The sequence below is a fragment of the Eufriesea mexicana genome, unplaced genomic scaffold (genome assembly GCF_001483705.2).
Source record: "Eufriesea mexicana isolate 0111107269 unplaced genomic scaffold, ASM148370v2 scaffold1824, whole genome shotgun sequence".
In the NCBI taxonomy this organism is placed as follows: domain Eukaryota; kingdom Metazoa; phylum Arthropoda; class Insecta; order Hymenoptera; family Apidae; genus Eufriesea; species Eufriesea mexicana.
In genome coordinates this window covers 301,258-310,258 of record NW_016909928.1, presented here as the reverse complement: position 1 = coordinate 310,258, position 9,001 = coordinate 301,258, and the positions used below count along the sequence as shown (strand labels likewise).

The following is a 9,001-nucleotide window of genomic DNA, read 5'->3' as shown; positions in this document are numbered from 1 at the left end:
AGAGGTAATACGTACTCGTATACGCGCGCGCGCACGTGCATACGCGTGTAACGAACCGAAGCTTGCGACATACGAGCGACCGAGTCGTTAGCGAGACAGTTGCGGAAGTGAATTTTTCGTAGGTTTCGACGCGTTCGCGATTGCTAGATTGCCATATGTTAACGTTTCGGTCGATTCGTTGCACTCGTAAACGAATAACGGAAAAACCGCGTGATATTTCGATATCCGATATTTCTTCGACGATATAATTTCTCCAAGGTTACTTAAACGTAAAGCGAAAAGAAATACAGAGGTATACGCATGTACGTAGATCGTTTTATACGGACTCGTTTTATAGGTAGAAAACGGTATCGATACGTACGCGTTTATGGAGAGATGTTGAGAATTTGATAAAAAGTTGTTGGTTGTTTCGCGAAAACGCGGCACACGGTTGGTAGAGAAGGAGAAATAAAGGCGATATTTGTCCGATGTACGGAGTTACCGTTAAATGAGCGAAAAGACGAGAGAGGGCAGCACGCGTCCAGTGGTTACGACGTCTCGGGTGAATCTTAGGTTGGAACGTTTCGAACCTCGTAGCGTTTAGCTTTCAAAGGTTCATACGCGTATACGTATTTACGTATGCATTTATGTCAGAGAATCCGAATACGGATGCGCGTGAGCGAAGCAGAGAAGCAAGGGAGCGCACGAACGAGCAATCCTCAGCTTCGGATCGCTTGCGCAACTCGACTCGAGCTCATACTCGGTAAGAGCGGATGAACTTTTCCGTATTGGGAATGCTTATGAAATAATCTACGAGGAGGATCGGCCTCTTAAAAGTTCACTCGCGTCTTTCACCGGCTCCTAGCACTCGAAAGAAAAAGAGAAAGGACGAAATGTTAAATCGCCGCGTCTCCTTTTTCCTTTTTTTTTTCCTCCGGCAAAGCGCGACTATTCTTCCTTATCGAAACTCCGTGTACGTATGTACGTACGTACGTCCGTCCGTACGTAGATAATGGAACGCGTAGAGATTGGAGAAATAAATCGGTCGGTCGCGCGACCAAACTTTTCGTATCGCGTTCGTGGGATTTTACGATTTATTCGCGGGCAAACGTCTCGGTGGAATCGCGATGGTTGCGGAATAGGTTATGTGCGTCGCGCAAGCTAAGCCGATCGAGTTGCGCAAAAGATATCGTACAAGTGGATGAGAGGAAGACGGTACCGACAGAGCAGCCTATCGGGACGAGGAGAATCGCCAGAAGAAATTCTCTGGCGTAACGTCGACCTCTCCGTTCTCTACTCTCCCTCCCATTCGAGACCGTTTTCCCTTTATACTCTTCACGGCGAGAAGTCCCAATCGCGCCTCGATCGCGATGCGCTGGCGTGCCGCCGCCGCCGCCATCGCCATCGCCACCACCGCTGCCGCCACTGATGCCGTGAGGAAACGAGACGAGTACCGGAGAGAAGAAGGGAGGGACCGGGACAGGATGAGAAGGGTGAAGAGAAGAGTTCTCCGAGAGTTCACCGCTTATTATGTAAGCAACGTAAGTAACGTAAGCGACCTAAGCGGGAGTCGAAGGTGCGGTATATAGAAGCGCGAACCCCGCGAATCGCTTATCGGCCTGACATTTTCTTCGTAAATACTAATAGGACGACACCGCCGTTCTCGTAGCTCTGGTAATTTCGTTTTCTTACTTATGCTCTTTCCTCTTTCGTTCCAATAGCGCGCGCATGCTCCTTCTCGGTCGTGCACATCCGTGTTCTGTTTCCTCGCACGCACACACGCGCGGTTCTTACACACGATGCATCTTCTTTTCTGACTCCTTCGAAGAAATAGGAGAACGAGGGGAAAAAAGAACGTGGCTCGGGAGCGTGGAGGGATCGTTTTTCGTTTCGCTTCGACAAAGTCGTCCACCATGCACGGTTCTTCTTTTTCGTGAGAAACTTTTCGTCCACGAGCAAGCTGGGGGATGACGGTCGCGCGCGCGTAACCGGTATATCGACGTAGGTGCTCAATCCCGGCACGTTTCGTTCTCGTGCCTCCTTTTTTGTATTTCCAGTCGCGCCTTCCCTTCTTCCTTCTCCGTTCGCGTTCGCGTTCGCGTTCGAGTTCGCCACTTCTTTTCCCGCTTCGTTTCTTTCTTCCTTTCTCTCTTTCATTCTTCCTTCCTTTTTTCTCCCTTTTTTCTTTTCTTCGTCGCCTCCTCCATCCGGCTACAGACGAGCAGGTAGCTGGTCTTTTGCGGTCCCGATTTCCTCGACTTCTCCCCGACCGGGCGAATACCTTCGAAAAGCACGTATCTTACCCTCGCATGGTCATTGTTCGGACGAAAGCCGTCATTGTGCGAGCAAATCAAAGGGAATTCGAGTGCGTTTTCCTTGCATCCCGTTACATGACCGAGTAAGCTCTTCGCATCCCGAGAAGAAGACTCGGTCAATACGATTCGTATGCCGAAGAAAGACAGCCGGCGAGAACAAGGTGAGGGGCGAAAAGGCAAAGAAGGACCTCGAAAAGAATCTCTGCAGGTCGTGCGAGGAGGAGGAGGAGGTGGAAGAGGAGGAGGTGGAGCAGGAGGAGGAGGAGGAGGAGGAGGAGGAGTCGTGGGAAAATCGTTGGTAGCTTCGTAAAAGACGTTTTCGAAGCCGCTTAGTTCGGCTTACCGTTTCACGCGTAACGACCTTTCCTTCCAACTCCGATTCTTCTTCTTTTTCTTTTTCTATTCTTTTCTTTTTTCCTCCGCCTCTTCTATTTCCTGTATTCCTTATCGTCGAAGGTTACTTATCGACTATTGGAAAAAGGCGAGAAGACGTTACCGAAGAACCTCGTCCGGAAGATGGCCGAACGCTGACTAATTTTCACACCTTTTCCTTCCCGTCTCGAGAACCACGCGTGCGTGTCTTCGTCGATCGAAGAAGCGATCAATTTTTTGGCGCGAGCAAAAGTTATCCTCGAGTACGAGGAATCGGTTTTGGAATTAAGGATCGGTTCTAGCGGAGCATTTGAAACAGGTTTTGCTCACCCTACGATCTAATTTCCATACGAAACCGTGGATCTTGATCTTGATTGAAATGGATCTTCATTCATGCACGCGCGAAATACGCGTTGGTCCCTTTTTACCAAAAGGACGAATTTCCTGATTTTCTAAAGGCCAGAAGCGTCGTCGGAGATAAAACTCGTGGCTCGTCCCTCGATCGAAAGAACCTGGTAAACCGTTGTCTCTATACCGGAATCAGGAATGAAAGAAACTGCCCGATTTCGCGATTCCCTTTTCTTCCAACTACGTCGTCGGAGTGGTTTCGAGCCGGCTCACAGGCCACTAACGAACCGCCAGCGAACAGGTGACGATGACGCGATTAGCCCCGACTTTACGCAATTTTCTAGTCCATTTAACGCGATACGTACAACATCGGACGATTGCTTTCTTCGCGCATCCCTTTCCGCGGTATAAATACAGAGAAAAATCCTTTTCTCGCGTTAACGCGTTAACGCGTTTCGCGGGAAGTTTAAAAAGTGGTAGAGGTTGGAAAAGTTGAAAAAGTTGAAAAAGCGGAGGAAAAGTGGAGGAGGAAAAGACACGGTTAATGGAGAGGCGTGGATACGCAGGATCCTCTCGGCGTGGATCGATTGGTCCGATTGCTCGTGGAAGGCGAACCGATTGCAATTACGTAGTAGGGTCGCACCCTCTAAAGAGGTCGTCCGGTTAAACTGGCCGATGGGCGTCAGAAGCCATAATACGTATATCGGTTTCTTTTAACACGGTAGAAGAAAGTTCACGGTTGTTCGCTCGCGCGGGCTATCTAACGAGCTGATAGATATCCACGCGTGGATCGATCGGACAGATTTTTGTTGTTTTTTTTCTTTCGATCGGCGAAGAAAGGATACGAAAGGAGACAGGAGTTTACGGAGTTTCGCGAAGAAGGGGATAGCGCGGATGGTAGCCGTATACGTGTACTTCGGTGCGGCTTGACCGTTTATTTTGAATTTGTCGCGAGTTCGATGACCGATGACGACGAACGACGGCCGTGAAGAAAGGCTGTGTGCGCATAAGCATTCCTACATATACATATACATATACATATACATGTACGTGTACATATACATATACATATAGGCGTATCACAACGCATAAATACATCGACGCGCATTCGCAATTTTTTCTCCCCGATCCCTCGTATTTCGATATTTATTTCCTCTGGCCGATGTTTTCGTCGTTGTGTATCGCGGATTCGTATAATCTTTCGTCTTTTTCGCAGCTACGATCGCGATAGAAACCTGGCAGTCGTAACGAGAAAACCGGCCGCGACGATTTATCGGAAAGAGGAGACAACCGTGTGCGGTTTGAGGGAAAAAAATAAAAGGGAAGAGAAAGTGGAGGGGGAAGGAAACATATGCCTTTGTTGTTACAGGCTTTGCCCGTCGAAATACTACACCGTTTTGCTACTTTTTCCGATCGAAGTCCTTGTCCCTGACTAAACGCAACCACCATCTTTGCGCTCTTACCGTTTCTCCCCGTGTGTCTCCTCCGTGGTTAATTCGCGATTCCTCGAATAATTCGTAGGAAACGACTCGCGTCAGTTCTCGGCGAATCGGCGAAAAGCCAGCGGAATAAACGGTCTAGCGAGGAATTAAAGGGCGAGGAACGGTTGGGAAGAGAGGAGGACGGAGACGCGACGGTGGTATACGGGGAGGATAAGACGGAGAGCAAAGGTGCCGCGGTAAGTTCAGCGGGAACACCTGCGTCGGAGACGAAGCAGCGTTGATAATCCGCCTTATCCTAAAACAGGATCGACCGTGAGATTCCGTAGGCGTGTCAGGACATCTTACGGGTCTCGTTAGACCTGCTGCATAACCAGTGTCTTCCTTATATCGTATTAACCACGTTCGCTTTCCCTTCCTTCTACTACGTTTCCTCGTTTCGGTTCTCACCCAATGCTACTCCCGAGACCGAGAAAGATATTCGAGAAAGATGCTAGAAAGAGGGACGTAATATCCGCGCTCGTGATCTACCTTTAGTTCATATCACGTTTAGCACGAGGCAGACCAACCAACACCTCTGTTTTTCCTTCTCCGCACTTTTCACTTCGTTTCTTCCATTGTATCCTAACCCCTTCTCTCTCTCTCTCTCTCTCTCTCTCTCCCCCTTTCTCTATCTCTGCTTCTCTCCCCTCTTCACCCCACCCCACCTTGTTTCTTTCTCCTCCTTTTTTTTTTATCCGACTCCTGACATCCGGAGAATCGACGAGCTTGAGGTTAAGGTGGGACGATAAGCCAGTGAAAAATGAAAAACCTGTTCCTCTTCCTGTGTTGGGATGAGACGGTGGTCATTACATGCCCGAGCGCACACGGAGGTCTCAAATATAGGTACCTGCCACTGGCCGTGAGTATCACGAGAAGCTATTCGAAGGATACGAGAAAAACCTCGAGTCGACCGGAAGCTAGTATCCCGATAGACCACCTTATACAGGGAACGACGAGCGCTCGTGTACTGTTTAAAATAAAACCGCGCGGAAAAAGGTTTATCGGAGTTATGCGAGAACTTTTTACTCGAAAGAATTAACCGTTTTGACCGCTTCGTATCGACTCGTCTCTTCGTCTTCGGAGTACGCACGCGTATATACGCGGAGAAGAGCACGACTCGACCGAATCTAAAATGCGCGCTTTTCATCGCGATTAGAACGAAAAAGCAGTCGTGGACGAGGCAAATTTTCGAAACGAACCGATTTACGACGTTTCCTCCTTTACGAAAGTCCATTGCTATTCCAACGAGAGATACCGATTAATTTCAGCCACGACGTTTTTTTTAAACGTTGTCTATTCCGGTTGCCATATTCAGGTGCACGTTGTACGGTAGCGGTTTTAGCGTCGATTTAACTTTTTTCTAAATATTTACGCGTTTCGATGCCGCGCCACGCGACAACTAGTTTAATTGTTCGCAGATCAACGAGAAAATTGTGGGTAATAAATTTTCAAACGGCAAACGGATTTAAAAGACGGAAGCACTCCTCCGCGATGCTGGGAAGAGAGCAACGTGGATGAATTAGCGGGTTTTATTGCAGCGTAAAAAACGAGGAAATCCAAGGAGACGCGACTTTGACAGGACCGAGCGATGGACGCGTTAAAATTCTTAAAGGATACTAAACTATACCGAGGCATACGGCGTACAGAGAGGAAAGGAGACAGGAACGAACTGTGGAGAGGATCGTGGGAAAAAGGAGGGTTGAGGCTCGACAGTGTGACGGGAACGTTTCGACGACGACGACGACGACGACGACGACGACGACGACGACGACGAGACGCGTGGAAGGAGGGAGGATTAGAAAAGAGCGTAAAATCGCGGTGTCGGGGCAAGACGGGGGAGGAGAATAAAGAGGTTGGAAGGAAACGGAAGGAAAGAAAATAAGGAGGAAAGACTTGGAAGGAAGGCGGATCGGCGGGGAGGTATTTATCGGAATATTTACGAGGAGTCGGACTCGGCTGACGCGTCCCCACCCGAAAGATGTTGGTCGGTGCACGTGTCTGCACGCACCTTTGGCCGTGCGTGTTCGTTCGTTTATGCGTGTATCCGCGTGCTTACGGTGAGACGTGGCAACGCAGGTTGGAATGCAGTTTAGGAACGCGAGAGTCGCCCACGAGGCCAGCTCCCCTTCCCCTTCTGAAGGCCTTCTTACAGGAAGAAACCGAGGCTGAGGGGAAGCTCGCTGCTACCAGGAAGGAACTCGTTGGAATTCCCTTGACTCGCCTTCCTTCTTCTCGTCTACGGCTCTCCGCTTCTTCTTCTTCTTCTTCTTCTTCTTCCTTCTTCTCCTTCTCTTCCTCCTCTTCCTCCTCTTCCTCCTCTTCGTCTTATTCTTATTCCCTTGCTTCTTTTTCACTTGCTTCTTTTTCTTCTGCTCGTCGTCATCGCCGTGGTCGTCGTGGTCGTCGCGGTCGTCGCGGTCGTCGCGGTCGTCGGTGTCCCCCTGTTGCTGCTTCTCCACCTCTTGGCCTTTTCCCGTTCGCGTCTTTTCAGAGAACAATTTCTAACGCGTCTATGTACGCGCGTAGTAGCCAGGTTTAAACGACGCTGTCGGCGTTTATTCGCGGTGACCGTTTACCGATATCCGCATACGTTTTATATAACGTAGATATCGCGTACAAAGGATCGGAGTAAAAGCGCGTGTCGCGCTTTAGGTAGTTTATAGAGTGGATTAGGTGGATCGTAAGCCGGAGAGTAGAGATATTGGATCGGCGAATACGGTGAAATCCGCGGTTGACGGTATATCGGTTGTAGCGCGTAGCAGAAGAAGTAGGATGGCACGGAGAAGAAGAGGAGAGCGAGTGGACTCGGAGCGGCTTCGTCGGGTGGACGAAGTCAACGGCGAAAATAACGGAGCCTGGTACCGACGATGAGAAAGGAGAAGGAGGAGGTCACGGCTACCTGGAAAGAACATCGATGGAATGTCTCCCTTTCCTTATTTTTCTTCGCGCGTAGTTTCGAGGGAGGATGATCGTGGCGTTTGTTCCCGGAAAACGCGCGTTCGAGGAATCGTATGGCGCGTATAAAAAAGCCAACGTACGATCGATCGTGGTCGACTCGTGGTCGGGTAGTTATCGCGAATTGTGGGTCACGTGCACATCCGAGTACATACCGGTATAGAGGCGTGAAAGTTTTTCCTATGCTAACGCGCGAGATTTCTCCTTTGTAAACGAAACGTAAACGCGCGCGCGACGTTGCGTCGCGGCGGATTCCATCGTTCGCTCCGCTCCGTCCTCCGTATCGCCGATCGATTTTGCCGCGATCGCGTAGCCGAGTTTGCACCCGCGAGTGGAATATCGCGGAGGAAATATGGCGGAGAGGAGCTGACGGCGATAGAAAGCGCGCGGAGCGGGGCGCGAGGCGAGAGGCGCGAGACGCGAGACGCTAGGCGCGAGGACGGTGTGTATCGCTGGTAGAGATGACGTAATCGGACAAGAGGTCTCTTAATTGGCTCGGCGTCTAGCGCGTTAGGATCAATTGTCGACGTAATGCGAGGCAGAACGGTGGAGAGTAACGCAGCGTGACGAAGCGCGAGGCAGCTAACGCCGACGCAGCTTCCCACACTGCGCGGATCCCGGTGGATGGCGTGTGTGGAGAACGGCGCCTTCCAGCGGCTTCCGACGTAACAGGTACTTTGGATCGGTCTTGCTCGTACCTACAGCTTCTCGAATTACTTCGCCATACGATCTGCTCCCGCCGTCCACCCGTTTACATTTGTACGACAAATTTCTTCCTTTTGCCGCGCCGCGGCGTCCCCCGCGGTTCCCGTTCGAGGAATTCGGTGCTCCGCGAGCGCGTATACCCGACCGACGATGACGCCAACCGTTTGCCACTCGAACATCGTGTCACGCGATATCCGATGGCCAGACAACCAGTATTTCCCATCCGTCTTTCCCATTGCAGACGGAAGGAGGAAAAAGACCCGTACGCGTTCGTCACCGCGTTGAATCATCGGCGAATCGTTCGCTTCGAACGCCGCGTATTTCCTTCGTTTCAAGGAGAGGCCGAAAGAGGAGAAGGGAGAGACTTCGAAAAACGCGATTTACGACAAATTCGAACCTTGACTTTTCGTTTACCTCTTCGCTATAACCGTGGACCGTGCGTCGCGAATTTATTCGCGAAAGGATTCAACGCGTCGCGAGATATTCCATCGCGATCCGCGATAATCGTTATCCTTTCCGCGCAGAGGATCCGGGTAGCAGAGGCTGCAGAGTTTCCTACAGCCTAAAAGGTATATGTAATACGATGGCAGACGAGGAGCTAATGCGCCGAGTCGAACGAACTTCCGGGTCTTCGGCGACCCTCGTTTGTCTCGGAAGCCAAAGAAGTCGCAAGGAGCCGTTACGTAGTGGCATCGAGGCATTAAGGCATCAAGGCGTTCGAGCCTCTCCATTCCCGTCTACAGTACACACACCTTTGTATCGTCGCGGGAAAAATAACTCGATCCTCTTCGCCCCTTTCCTACCCTTTTCTTCCCACTCCTTCCACGCTTTCAAAAGTCCCCGCTC

The 9,001-nt window shown here is 50.5% G+C and overlaps 1 protein-coding gene across 1 annotated transcript in view; it reads right to left on the bottom strand.

The window, feature by feature from the left end:
• Positions 1 to 9,001, bottom strand: part of LOC108549127 (uncharacterized) — a 17,078-nt gene that overhangs the window by 7,415 nt on the left and 662 nt on the right.